General features: G+C 44.2%; 1 long non-coding RNA gene across 1 annotated transcript; it reads right to left on the bottom strand.

The window, feature by feature from the left end:
* Positions 1-991: 991 nt before the first annotated feature.
* LOC127910285 (uncharacterized) lies at positions 992-4,713 on the bottom strand. Its single transcript, XR_008074119.1, has 2 exons — positions 4,151-4,713; positions 992-1,760 (listed from the first exon to the last, which is right to left on the bottom strand). It is a non-coding gene; the product is annotated as an uncharacterized LOC127910285 (long non-coding RNA).
* Positions 4,714-14,837: the final 10,124 nt, after the last annotated feature.

Genomic DNA, 14,837 nt, shown 5'->3' with positions numbered 1-14,837 from the left:
AATCATAACTGGCTTCCCTTGACACTTTTTTTTGATGAGCTAGGACCATTCACAGCTGAGCTCAATCAGTTCAGCTCAATGCTGATTGGCTATTCTTTTTTTTATCAAGAGAGGCCAAATGCTCGCTGGCTTCCCTTGCATTCAATGTCCTACGGGAGACAACAATGTCATACTATTTTTGACCAGATAGAATCAGATAGACAGGCTACACATACTGAGACAGAGGGGCACTGTTTCATTTGTTTGCATGATTTCTCCGGTGAGATACATTTAGCCTGTTGCATATTGAAGGAAATGTATGAAACCCAGAGTCAAAATATAAATATTTTGTATGTTTTTGTATTTTGGGGAAGCCTGGATTCCCTTGGCATGCATGAATACACACCACTGGAAAGATATGGTTCTCAGAACGTTATGTGCTAGCTGGGAACTCTCAACAGAAATGTGACATTCCTAATTAAGTTAGTGAGACAAACATTACATTTCTTTGATAAAGCAATTTCTTGATGAAGCCTTTTTTCATTCTTTGAAACGTCCTTTCGCGTGCTGATTTGGTAATAGTACTATATCTCTCTGTAGCTGAATTCTTGGACTTCATTTGTGTGTGTGAGGTTAAGTGAGTATATGGGAGACAGACGGTTGGGAAATTCCCACAACAATGGAGCCCTCTTGAGCGTTCCGGAACACCTGACAGGGATAGGTTAAGGTCAAAGGGTGTGGGGTCACATGTCAGGGGTCTGTAAACCCCTGATACAGTTACACAACATGTTGTCTGTTAGGGATGTAGGCTCACTGCTCAGCCACATGTGGGCATTGTATCCACTTAGACAGACCTCACACTCCCTTCTAGCATGTCCTTTGCCATGTCAACAGATTCATATTAACACGTATGAGACTGTGTGTCTTGTGTATGTTCATGCTATTAAATAAGATAAGCATACGAAAAAAGTGGGCAGTGGAGATCGGGAAAAAAAATGAATGACAGACGATAGAGGATGCATAGTGTTTAATGATATCATGTTTCCCTTCTGTATGTTCAGGTTAGACACTGCAGACATCTCTTTACCACTTAGAAAGAACGTGGTCATTCAACCTTTAATGTTCTCATTTGTTTCCTACTCTGGGAAAATACTGCTTGGGTTTTTTCTTTCTGTTTTTAAAATCCCAGAACAATGTACTTCCTGTATCTCAACCAAATCAAATCAAATGTATTTATATAACCCTTCTTACATCAGCTGATATCTCAAAGTGCTGTACTGAAACCCAGCCTAAAACCGCAAACAGCAAGCAATGCAGGTGTAGAAGCACGGTGGCTAGGAAAAACTCCCTAGAAAGGCCAAAACCTAGGAAGAAACCTAGAGGAACCAGGGTATGAGGGGTGGCCAGTCCTCTTATGGCTGTGCCATGTGGAGATTATAACAGAACATGGCCAAGATGTTCAAATGTTCATAAATGACCAGCATGGTCAAATAATAATCATCACAGTAGTTGTCGAAGGGTGCAGCAAGTCAGCACCTCAGGAGTAAATGTCAGTTGGCTTTTCATAGCCGATCATTAAGAGTATCTCTACCGCTCCTGCTGTCTCTAGAGAGTTGAAAACAGCAGGTCTGGGACAGGTAGCACATCCGGTGAACATGTCAGGGTTCCATAGCCGCAGGCAGAACAGTTGAAACTCGAGCAGCAGCACGGCCAGGTGGACTGGGGACAGCAAGGAGTCATCATGCTAGGTAGTCCTGAGGCATGGACCTAGGGCTCAGGTCCTCCGAGAGAGAGAAAGAAAGAGAGAAAAAGAATTAGAAAGAGCATACTTAAATTCACACAGGACACCGGATAAGACAGGAGAAGTACTCCAGATATAACAATCTGACCCTAGCCCCCCGACACATATAAACTACTGCAGCATAAATACTGGAGGCTGAGACAGGAGGGGTCAGGAGACACTGTGGCCCCATCCGATGATACCCCCGGACAGGGCCAAACAGGAAGGATATAACCCCACCCACTTTGCCAAAGCACAGCCCCCACACCACTAGAAGGATATCTTCAACCACCAACTTACCATCCTGAGACAAGGCCGAGTATAGCCCACAAAGATCTCTGCCACGGCACAACCCAAGGGGGGGTGCCAACCCAGACAGGAAGATCACGTCAGTGACTCAACCCTCTCAAGTGACGCACCCCTCCTAGGGACGGCATGAAAGAGCCCTCATAAGCCAGTGACTCAGCCCCTGTAATAGGGTTAGAGGTAGAGAATCCCAGTGGAGAGAGGGGAACCGGCCAGGCAGAGACAGCAAGGGCAGTTCGTTGCTCCAGAGCCTTTCCGTTCACCTTCACACTCCTGGGCCAGACTACACTCAATCATATGACCCACTGAAGAGATGAGTCTTCAGTAAAGACTTAAAGGTTGAGACCGAGTCTGCGTCTCTCACATGGGTAGGCAGACCATTCCATAAAAATGGAGCTCTATAGGAGAAATCCCTGCCTCCAGCTGTTTGCTTAGAAATTCTAGGGACAATTAGGAGGCCTGCGTCTTGTGATTGTAGCGTACGTGTAGGTATGTACGGCAGGACCAAATCGAAAAGATAGGTAGGAGCAAGCCCATGTAATGCTTTGTAGGTTAGCAGTAAATCCCTGAAATCAGCCCTTGCCTTAACAGGAAGCCAGTGTTGGGAGGCAAGCACTGGGAGTAATATGATCAAATTTTTGGGTGCTAGTCAGGATTCTAGCAGCTGTATTTAGCACTAACTGAAGTTTATTTAGTGCTTTATCCGGGTAGCCGGAAAGTAGAGCATTGCAGTCGTCTAACCTAGAAGTAACAAAAGCATGGATACATTTTTCTGCATCATTTATGGACAGAAAGTTTCAGATTTTTGCAATGTTACGTACCACAAATGAGAACAAATGCATTCAGTGCGTTCGGAAAATATTCAGACCCCTTCACTTTTTCCACATTTTGTTACATTGCAGCCTTATTATAAAATCAATCTACACACAATTTCCCATAATGACAAAGCAAAAACAGGTTTTTAGAAATTTTTGCAAATACAGAAATATGTTATTTTCACAAGTATTCAGACCCTTTGATATGAGACTCGAAATTGAGATCAGGTGCATCCCGTTTCCACTGATCTTAATTTTTATTTTATTTTTTATTTAACCTTTATTTAACTTTGCAAGTCAGTTAAGAACCAATTCTTATTTACAATGACGGCATACCAAAAGGCAAAAGGCCTCCTGCGGGGATGGGGGCCTGGGATTAAAAATAAGAAAATAAAAAATAAATATAGGACAAAACACACATCACGACAAGAGAGACAATACTACATAAAGAGAGACCTAAGACAACAACATAGCAAGGCAGCAACACATGACAACACAGCATGGTAGCAACACAACATGACAACAATATGGTAGTAACACAACATGGTAGCAGCACAAAACATGGTACAAACATTATTGGGTACAGACAACAGCACAAAGGGCAAGAAGGTAGAGAAAACAAACCTTCATGCAAAGAAGCCACAACTGTCAGTGAGGGTGTCCATGACTGAGTCTTTGAATAAAGAGATTGAGATAAAACGGTCCAGTTTGAGTGTTTGTTGAAGCTCGTTCCAGTCGCTAGCTGCAGCGAACTGAAAAGACGAGCGACCCAGGGAAGTGTGTGCTTTGGGGACCTGGCAGGACTGGTGTTGTATTTGGAGGATCATCCTTGAGATGTTTCTACAACTTGACTGGAGTCCACCTGTGGTAAATTCAATTGATTGGCCATGATTTGGAGAGGCACATACCTGTCATGAGGTTGAAGGAATTGTCTGTAGAGTTCCGAGACAGGATTGTGTCGAGCTACAGATCAAGGGAAGGGTACCAAAACATTTCTGCAGCATTGAAGGTCCCCAAGAACACAGTGGCCTCCATCATTCTTAAATGGATGAAGTTTGGAAGCACCAATATACAAACTCTTTGGCCTGAATTCCAAGCGTCACGTCTGATGACGCCGGAAGAAATGGCAGCAGTTTTACAGGCACCCAACCAATTGTGCTATTATGTGGGGGTTTTTGCGTTATTTGTAACTTATTTTGTACGTAATGTTTCTGCAACCGTATCTTACAGCAAAAAATAACTTCTGGATATCAGGACAGCGATCACTCACCTCGGATTCGACAAAGATTTTTTCTTCAACAAGCAAGACGCACAAGACATTCTCCAAACACCCAACTTTCCCATTATTTGCAAGAGGAAGCGACGCAGAGACGGATGCCTGGTCAGGACCCGGAAAAGGCGGGTGGGAAAGCTGCCGTTACAGTCAATACTACTCGCCAACGTGCAGTCATTGGACAATAAACTAGACGAGGTACGATCACGAATATCCTACCAATGGCACATCAAATACGGTAATATCCTATGTTTCACGGAATCGTGGCTGATTGAGGACATGGATATTCAGCTAGCGGGATATACGCTGCACCAGCAAGATAGAACAGCACACTCCGGTAAAATGAGGGGGGGCGGTCTGTGCATATTTGTAAACAACAGCTGGTGCACGAAATCTAAGGAAGTCTCTAGATTTTGCTCGCCGGAAGTAGAGTATATTGTGATAAATTGCACACTACTTGCCTAGAGAGCTTTCAGCTATACTTTTTGTGGCTGTTTATTTACCACCAAAGACAGATGCTGGCACTAAGACTGCACTCAGTCAGCTGTGTAAGGAAATAAGCAAACAGGAAGCCACTCACCCAGAGGCGGCACTCCTAGTGGCCGGATAATTTAATGCAGGGAAACTTAAATCAGTTCTACCAAATTTCCATCAACATGTTAAATGTGCAACCAGAGGGAAAAAAATTTGAGATCACCTGTACTCCACACCACAGAGACGGGTACAAAACTCTCCCTCACCCTCCATTTGGTAAATCCGACCACAACTCTATCATTCTGATTCCTGCTTACAAGCAAAAATTAAAGCAGGAAGCACCAGTGACTCAGTCTATAAAAAAGTGGTCAGATGAAGCAGATGCTAAACTACAGGACTGTTTTGCTATCACAGACTGGAACATGTTCCGGGATTCTTCCGATGGCATTGAGGAGTACACCACATCAGTCACCGGCTTTATCAATAAGTGCATCGAGGACGTCGTCCCCACAGTGACTGTACGTACATACCCCAACCAGAAGCCATGGATTACAGGCAAAATTCGCACAGAGCTAAAGGGTAGAGCTGCCGTTTTCAAGGTGCGGGACTCTAATCTGGAAGCTTACAAGAAATCCTGCTATGCCCTGTGACAAACCATCAAACAGGCAAAGCATCAATACAGGACTAAGATTGAATCCGGGATTCACCGGCTCCGACGCTCCGATGCTCGTCTTATGTGGCAGGGCTTGCAAACTATTACAGACTACAAAGGAAAGCATAGCCGCGAGCTGCCCAGTGACACAAGCCTACCAGACGAGCTAAATCACTTCTATGCTCGCTTCGAGGCAAGCAACACTGAGGCATGCATGAGAGCATCAGCTGTTCCGGACTGTGTGAACACTCTCTCTGTAGCCGACGTGAGTAAGACCTTTAAACAGGTCAACATACACAAGGCTGCGGGGCCAGATGGATTACCAGGACGTGTGCTCCGGGCATGTGCTGACCAACTGGCAGGTGTCTTCACTGACATTTTCAACATGTCCCTAATTGAGTCTGTAATACCAATATGTTTCAAGCAGACCACCATAGTCCCTGTGCCCAAAAACACAAAGGCAACCTGCCTAAATGACTACAGACCCGTAGCACTCACGTCCGTAGCCATGAAGTGCTTTGAAAGGTTGGTAATGGCTCACATCAACACGATTATCCCAGAAACCCTAGACCCACTCCAATTTGCATACCGCCCAAACAGATCCACAGATGATGCAATCTCTATTGCACTCCACACTGCCCTTTCCCACTTGGACAAAAGGAACATTTATGTGAAAATGCAATTCATTGACTACAGCTCAGCGTTCAACACCATAGTACCCTCAAAGCTCATCACTAAGCTAAGGATCCTGGGACTAAACACCTCCCTCCTCAACTGGATCCTGGACTTCCTAACGGGCCGCCCCCAGGTGGTGAGGGTAGGTAGCATCACATCTGCGACGCTGATCCTCAACACTGGAGCTCCCCAGGGGTGCATGCTCAGTCCCCTCCTGTACTCCCTGTTTACCCACAACTGCATGGTCAGGCTCAACTCCAACACCATCATTAAGTTTGCAGACGACACAACAGTGGTAGGCCTGATTACTGACAACGACAAGAGGCAGGCCTATAGGAAGGAGGTCAGAGACCTGGCTGGGTGGTGCCAGAATAACAACATATCCCTCAACGTAACCAAGACTAAGGAGATGATTGTGGACTACAGGAAAAGGAGGACCGAGCACGCCCCCATTCTCATCGACGGGGCTGTAGTGGAGCAGGCTGAGAACTTCAAGTTCCTTGGTGTCCACATCAACAACAAACTAGAATGGTCTAAATACGCCAAGACAGTCGTGAAGAGGGCACTACAAAGCCTATTCCCCTCAAGAAATGAAAAAAGATTTGGCATGGGTCCTGAGATCCTCAAAAGGTTCTACAGCTGCAACATCGAGAGCATGGTTGCATCACTGCCTGTTACGGCAATTACTCGGCCTCTGACCGCAAGGCACTACAAAGGGTAGTGCGTACGGCCCAGTACATCACTGAGGCTAAGCTGCCTGCCATCCAGGACCTCTACACCAGGCGGTGTCAGAGGCAGGCTCAAAAAAATGTCAAAGACCCAGCCACCCCATTCATAAACTGTTCTCTCTATTACCGCATTGCAAGCGGTACCAGAGTGCCAAGTCTAGGACAAAATGGCTTCTCAACCGTTTTTACCCCCAAGCCATAAGACTCCTGAACAGGTAGTCCGGCTACCCGGACTATTTGCATTGTGTGCCCCCCCAACCCCTCTTTTGTACGCTGCTGCTACTCTCTGTTTATCATATATGCATAGTCACTTTAACTATACATTCATGTACATACTACCTCAATTGGGCCAACCAACCAGTGCTCCCGCACATTGGCTAACCGGGCTATCTGCATTGTGTCCCACCACCTCCCGACCCCCTTTTTTACGCTACTGCTACTCTCTGTTCATCATATATGCATAGTCACTTTAACCATATCTACATGTACATACTACCTCAATCAGCCTGACTAACCGGTGTCTGTATGTTGCCTCGCTACTTTTATAGCCTTGCTACTGAGACTAGTCATGATCGAGGGAAAGATTAACAGAGCAAAGTACAGAGAGATCCTTGATGAAAACCTGCAGCAGAACGCTCAGGACCTCAGACTGAGTCAAAGGTTGACCTTCCAACAGGACAATGACCCTAAGCACACAACCAAGACAACCCAGGAGTGGCTTCGGGACTAGTCTCTGAATGTCCTTGAGTGGCCCAGCCAGAGCCTGGACATGATCCCGATCGAACATCTCTGTAGAGATGCTGCGCAGCGACGCTCCCCATCCAGCCTGACAGAGCTTGAGAGGATCTGCAGAGAAGAATTTGGAAACTCCCTAAATACAGATGTGCCAAGCTTGTAGCCTCATACCAAAGAAGACTCGAGGCTGTAATCACTGCCAAAGGTGTTTCAACAAAGTACTGAGTAAAGGGTCTGAATACTTGTGTAAATGCAATATTTCAGTTTTTTATTTTTAATGAATTTGCAAAAAAAATTCTCAATCGGTTTTTGCTTTGTCATTATGGGGTATTGTGTGTCAATGAATGAGATGCGGGAGGGGGGACAAGGCTGTAACGTACCAAAATGTGGAAAAAGTCAAAGGGTCTGAATACTCCAAATGCTCCAAATGCACTGTACATGAGTGTACTGTATAAAGGATTGCTTAGTTAAGTAGAACTCTCATAGGCTCTATGCTGTGTCAATGAAAGCCCTTCTCCATGCAGTTAGACTACAGCACAGAGTTAGTTTGTGTCTTTGGTTGGTTTAGTTGTTTTAACCAGGCTTTAACAATGGTGAGAGAACTGGGTCTGGAATCAAAGAATGGGTGTGTGAAGGGAAAAGCAACCCTTTCAACTGTTATGACTGTAGGAAGAAGAAAAAGAGGAAGCAGAAAGATGTCGAGAAGAAACCATAGGGAGGAGTGGCCTTGAGGTCTTTTTAGCTTTTCTGAGAAACACAAACTTCTGATAAAAAAAAGGGAGGGAGATGTATGACACATATGTCTTGGAAGGAGACACCCGACTCCTAGTTAGTATATCTTAAAACCCGACTGCCAAAAGATCTTTATCTAGCTAGACAATACTCATGTTAATGATACGCATAGTAACTCACTAAATGACCTTATGGGGCAGGGGGCTAATTGTGTTTTCAGAATGGCTAACTGTCTTCTATTTTCACTCTTATTCACTCTTTATCATAAGAGGAGTAACTTTACAGTAAATATATATCACCTTTGTTTCTTCCAAGGAATAGCAGATGGTGATCAAGTAAATTGCACAATCTTCTCTTGAAAGGAAGTCCTCCCTAAATCTGGGGTTGGTCATACAAATCAAATGACGCCTGTGACTAGGCTTCTTAGTGTTCATGTCTCGTATATGTGAATGTAACATTTAGGATAAACAACTCACACACAAGAAATGTAACCCAGCGTCCAGGATAGCCAACCCCAGCAGCAGAGAAGGATGTATCCCTGTTCCAAACACACTAACAGACATGCACCGGCGAGAGCATGCACACACATACATATGCCAGGCGGTCACACATACTAACATTTGTTGTGACACTCTACCTTCTTATTCATTCTCACATCATCCTAATCTTAATCAGAGTCCTACTTTATTATTGAACCTTGAGGAAACAGCTCTTTAGCTTTACAACAACATCCTATTTACCAATAAACAAACTCCTCAGTGACTTCAGGATGCAAGTCTCATTACTTCAAATACTAAACAGCAGTGCATACAGCCACACAGTTTGAGACTAGCTTTGAAGTTTGTGTTGAACTCAACAGGGTGCAGACTGGCGTCTGAATGGGGAATGACCCTTAATCGTCACTGCTTTGCTAACATTACTGAGATCTCCAACTCTGCCCTTGCCATCCAGATACTGAACCAGTGCCAAGGGCCAGAGGCTGTGAAAAGGGAAGAGGCAGTCAGGGGGGAAGAGCCTGAGTTAACCTCCGTGGCTCATGTTTCTACGGGGCACTAATGGACGACTGTCATCGTTACGGACTGAAACAGGAGGGCGCCTGCCAGCTGCGTGACCCCCATAAAACAGAGCAGGAAATCCTAGCAGGGAAATGAGAGTGAAGGAGAGAGGAACTCCTGCTCGTTTCTCTTCTCTCCTTCAACTCTACTCTCTCTCTTTTCCCTGTTGTCTCTCTCACATGACCAGCTTCAATCTTTGACCTCCAGCTTACTGCTGCTGCTCTCTGTTTATTAAGCACTACATGAATTAACTTCCATGTTCCCCTCTCGGCCAATAAACTGCTATGTCACCACTATGAAAAGAAGGAGAAAAAAAAGAGAAAGAACTGTTTACTGTAAGAATTGTCAGGAGCTTCAGAAGAACAAGGGTGGGAATTGGACACTAGGTTATTTTAGGTCTCTGAATTGTACAATTTATTTAACCGTTACATTGTGCTCATGTCTAGATTTTGAGCTAATATTCAAACAATATACATAAACTCCATTGAATTCTTGTTACAGTTGAGGGCCTTTAAACTGTGAATTACTATATGCAGAGCGTTACCTTTGCTCTGTCTCCAAAGTCCAGAGTCAGTAATTGTCTCATCCCTCTCAGAAGTACTCAGAGAAACGTGATTGCTGCTTTATCAGGGGGGATCCTTATCAGATCCTCAGTGACTCACGCCTGTAAACACGCAGAAGACAGGACTGTCTCCTGGTGCTCTATTACATCAAACGAGATAGCTTGCCACCTTTATTATAGCACTGGAGCTACACATTAATCTGGATCACGAGTCTCCTCTGCTGAAGCTGTCATGTGATAAACTGGGTCATTTACGGTAGTGCCATCATAATTACAATACAACCCTTCAAGATGTGCATTTTATTGTAGACCCAAGGGATTAGATAAAAACACAAGACAAAACAGTGTCACTTATGACTTGAGATACTTGACTAATACATTTAGTATTCATACAGTACTTTCAATAATGATCCTAATGTGCATGTCTGTGAACATGTTTGTGTGTGTGCATGTGTAATCTGTGCATGATTCAGATTGGCACAACTCTGCACAGATAGGACTGGACATCCTGAGCGGAAACCACCGCTGCCCGAGCTGCATTTTCCTGCACCACACAACCCACTCTCTCAAAGAGTCACTTGACTGGACCCTCATATAGGAAGTGAAAGAGGAAGCCCCCCCTCCATCCCATCCTCTATTCCACTCTTTGCTGTGCTGTTCACGTGAAGCCACAGATAGACAGGTCATCCATTGCACAATAACAATAGTTAAGTTGGAAATAACTGGCTCTGACTGGTAATGTCCTGCTGCTGTAGATGTCAAATGTCTGGTCAGTGGATGGTATTATCATGGAAATTTCCTCAGCAAGCAGGTGAATTATGAAAAATCATACTTTTACTGTAACTGTTGGCAGGAGAGGCATTTGCTGTGACAAATATTATACCCTGGCCTTGCTGTTGTATGGGGTTAGCTACTGATGTATGATCTTAATTTGATCCATTTGCTACAGCAGGAAAATAATCCTGCAGCATCAGGAAATGTGAATGATTTTATGTGGATTATATTTCATGGACATTTTTGTAGGGGTTAATACATTTTTTGTAAGGGGAAATCAAGTCTGAAATTTCAACATAGACATTACAAACTTCAGAAGCCTTTTTAAAACCCAAATACACTAAAAATTAAGATCCTACTTCTGTTAAGGATGGGTATGACTGTGAGGACGGTGGATTGGCTTGAGGTTTGAGTAGAAAAGGCCCCTTTTGCCCCGCACCCCTCCCTTACTGACGCCCTGGCTGTGTTCATTGGTGACACTGCCTCTCCCACACAATGGCGCACATCCCTAACATTCCTATGTCTGTGCCCACTGTCTGTGGAGCAGCCAGGCCTCGGCAAATCAGCACAAAGCTCCAAGAGCAGGACTCCATTTGCCTGCCCCATCCCCCATCACACAATTACCTTCACTACAAACAAGATCAGTACCCTAAAATCATGTTGTCACCTGTGTTTACACATTTTTATTGAGCAATAGATTTTAAAGTGAATCAGTCCCTTTCGATGTATTACATTACAACTATAACTAAACCAGCAGTAATAACTGATGATAACACTTTAAAATGGTGTACTCTACTGTGATGACCTGCTGGTAGGTCAACTGAAGGTCAACTGTTTGTGAATTTGAAAGGAGTAAAGGTGGCTGATGATGCTTGCCCTCCTCCTCTCTTTATATTTTCCTCCCTCAACCACTCTTTCTCTCAATACATCTGTTTCTCTAGTTCTTTCCATCCATATGTTGTGTTTGTAAACCATTTATCTCCTTCTCTCCATCTCTAGTCTATTTTCTCTCTCCACCATTCTCCCCGTCTCTCTTCAACTCTCTCTCGCTGACGCCACAGAGAAGCAGACACCTTTCATCCTGCTGACTCAGTAATCAGCCTGAGGCGGTGGGTGTGGGGTGGGGGTGTTGGTGGCAGCGACCGAGCGAGGAGGGGGAAGTGCTTGGCTTCCACATCAGGCACACTAGCCTATCACATGCAATGAAAAAGAGCTGGCTAATGGCTTTTAGAATGGTGTCCTGCAAGCTGTGTTACAGGAGCGCAAACCGCTGTCTCCTCTCTTTCAACAATCTACTTCATACTAAACACAGTGACTGTCACATGCAGGCAGATATATAAGCGCACTTGCATACACACACAAATCCACTGTAATTGCACTGGTTATTACAGTAAATAGATGGAAATCAAAGGATTGTTACATATTCAGATCTTGGGAGCGGGTCCATGCCTGATTCACATCTTTCTGCTCCTGTGTATCACATTGGTGACGACAAGCAGAAGACACTACAAACAGACCACTTGATCCTCACCCTGGGCAGTGGAATGACCTTCCGGGAATCTGCCTACTGTTTTCAGTGGGAAAGTGCTTTTGCACCTGTGCTCTGTTTCTGAGGCAGTTCACACACTGCACAGAGGGTAAGGTCAACACTCTGAGGTCATATACTGTATGAGTGGAGGAGAAACAGTCAGCCAGGTTAAAGGTTAAAGCCATTCATATAACACCTGCTCATCGGAAATCTTGAGAAAAAAAGTTAAAGGAAAAAAGAACACAACACTTTTATTCAACATTCAATCTATTGAAAATCTCTCATGGATGCTGTTTTATTGTGTTTACTAAACAGCTCTCAGTGAGTAAATGTAAATATCTTACCAAAAACAACTGCACAAACTGCACAAAGTTTAGCAAAAATGATACAAGCCTATTTAGGATAAATGTTAAATACTTTGGCTGGTACAGTATGGGTACACATTGTTACGTAGTACTTACAAATGTTAAATATCTTTGCAACTTGCCCAATTTCAGAGATTTACAATATAACTAGTGTGATCAACATTGAGGGAAGGTTTAATACAATCCATTTAAGTTGGTTTGCAATTGTAATGGATGTAAAATAATATATAAAAAAACATTATAATCAATGTGCAGTCACACCAACCATGATGTACAAATGTGTTTATATTGTGTAATTAAGCAGTCATATAACAGTACACTTGCTTACAGTTTGTAACCAAAATATAAATACATGTTTTAACAACACTTGATATAAAGTAGGACGATAGTCCACAATTTAAATTAAATGTCAATCCATTAACATACATAAAGTATTCAGACCCCTTGACATTTTCCACATTTTGTTACGTTACAGTCTTATTCTAAAATTGAGGAAATAATATTTTCCCCTCATCAATCTATACACAATAGCCCATAATGACAAAGCGAAAACAGGTTTTAGAAATGTTTGAATTTTTTACTACTTATTTACTTAAGTATTCAATCCCTTTGCTATGAGACTCGAAATTAAGGTCAGGTACATCCGGTTTCCATTGATCATCCTTGAGAAGTTTATACAATTTGATTGGAGCACACCTGCTGTAAATTCAATTGATTGGACATGATTTGGAAAGGCACACAGCGGTCTATATAAGGTCCCACAGTTGACAGCGCATGTCAGAGCAAAAAACAAGCCATGAGGTCGAAAGAGTTGTCTGTAGAGCTCCGAGACAGGATTGTGTCGAGGCACAGATCAGGGGAAGGATACCAAAGCATTTCTGCAGCATTGAAGGTCCCCAAGAAAAAAGTGGCCTCCATCATTCTTAACTGAGCAATCAGGGGGAGAATGGCCTTGGTCAGAGAGGTGACAAAGAACGCCCAGTCTGAGGTCCTGAGAGCTCTGGTGCAGGTTTTCATCAAGTATCTCTCTGCCATTCATCTTTGTCTTGTTTCAGACTAGTCTCCGAGTCCCTGCCGCTGAAAAACACCCCCACAGCATGATTCTGCCACAACCATGCTTCACCGTAGGGATGGTGTCAGGTTTCCTCCAGACGTGACGCTTGGCATTCAGGCCAAAGAGTTCAATCTTTTTCTCATGGTCTGAGAGTCTTTAGGTGTCTTTTGACAAACTCCAAGCGGGCTTCATGTGCCTTTTACTGAGGAGTGGCTTCCGTCTGAACACTCTACCATAAAGGCCTGATTGGTGGAGTGCTGCAGAGATGGCTGTCCTTCTGGAAGGTTCTCCTATCTCCACAGAGGAACTCTAGAGCTCTGTTAGAGTGACAATCGGGTTCTTGGTCACCTCCCTGACCAAGGCCCTTCTCCCCCGATTTCTCAGTTTGGCCGGGCGGCCAGCTTAGGAAGAGTCTTGGTGGTTTCAAACTTCTTCCATTTAAGAATGATGGAGGCCACTGTGTTCTTGGGGACCTTCAAACGACCACCCATCAATACTGTCAAAAACGCTCCCAAAACCGATCTTTCTAAGGCCTGGAAGGATATTGACCGCATCCAGTCAGTTGAGGATGCCTGGTTGTCTTTAAAAGTAGTTTCCTCACCGTCTTAAATAAGCATGCCCCTTTCAAAAAATGTAGAACTAAGAACAGATATAGCCCTTGCTTCACTCCAGACCTGACTACCCACGACCAGCACAAAAACATTCTGTGGCGTACTGCAATAGCATCAAATAGTCCCCGCGATATGCACCTTTTCAGGGAAGTCCGGAACCAATATACACAATCAGTTAGGAACGCAAAGGCTAGCTTTTTCAAACAGACATTTGCATCCTGTAGCTCTAACTCCAAAAATTTCTGGGACACTGTAAAGTCCATGGAGAATAAGAGCACCTCCTCCCAGCTGCCCACTGCACTGAGGCTAGGAAACACTGTCACCACCGATAAATCCATGACAATCGAGAATTTCAATAAGCATTTCTCTACAGCTGGCAATGCTTTCCTCCTGGCTACCCCAACCCTGGACAACAGCTCCGCACCCCCCACAGCTACTTGCCTAAGCATCCCCAGCTTCTCCTTCACCCAAATCCAGATAGCAGATGTTCTGAAAGAGCTGCAAAACCGTGACCTGTACAAATCAGCTGGGCTAGACAATCTGGACCCTCTCTTTCTAAAATTATACACCGCCATTGTTGCAACTCCTGTAACTAGTCTGTTCAACCTCTCTTTCGCATCGTCCAAGATTCCCAAAGACTGTAAAGCTGCCGCGGTCATCCCCCTCTTCAAAGGGGGGGACACTCTAGAACCAAATTGTTACAGACCTACATCCATCCCGCCCTGCCTTTCTAAAGTCT

This window comes from Oncorhynchus keta, chromosome 21, assembly GCF_023373465.1.
Source record: "Oncorhynchus keta strain PuntledgeMale-10-30-2019 chromosome 21, Oket_V2, whole genome shotgun sequence".
NCBI classification, from domain to species: domain Eukaryota; kingdom Metazoa; phylum Chordata; class Actinopteri; order Salmoniformes; family Salmonidae; genus Oncorhynchus; species Oncorhynchus keta.
Note: the sequence above shows the minus strand (reverse complement) of the source record. Positions and strands in the feature narration are given on the sequence as shown.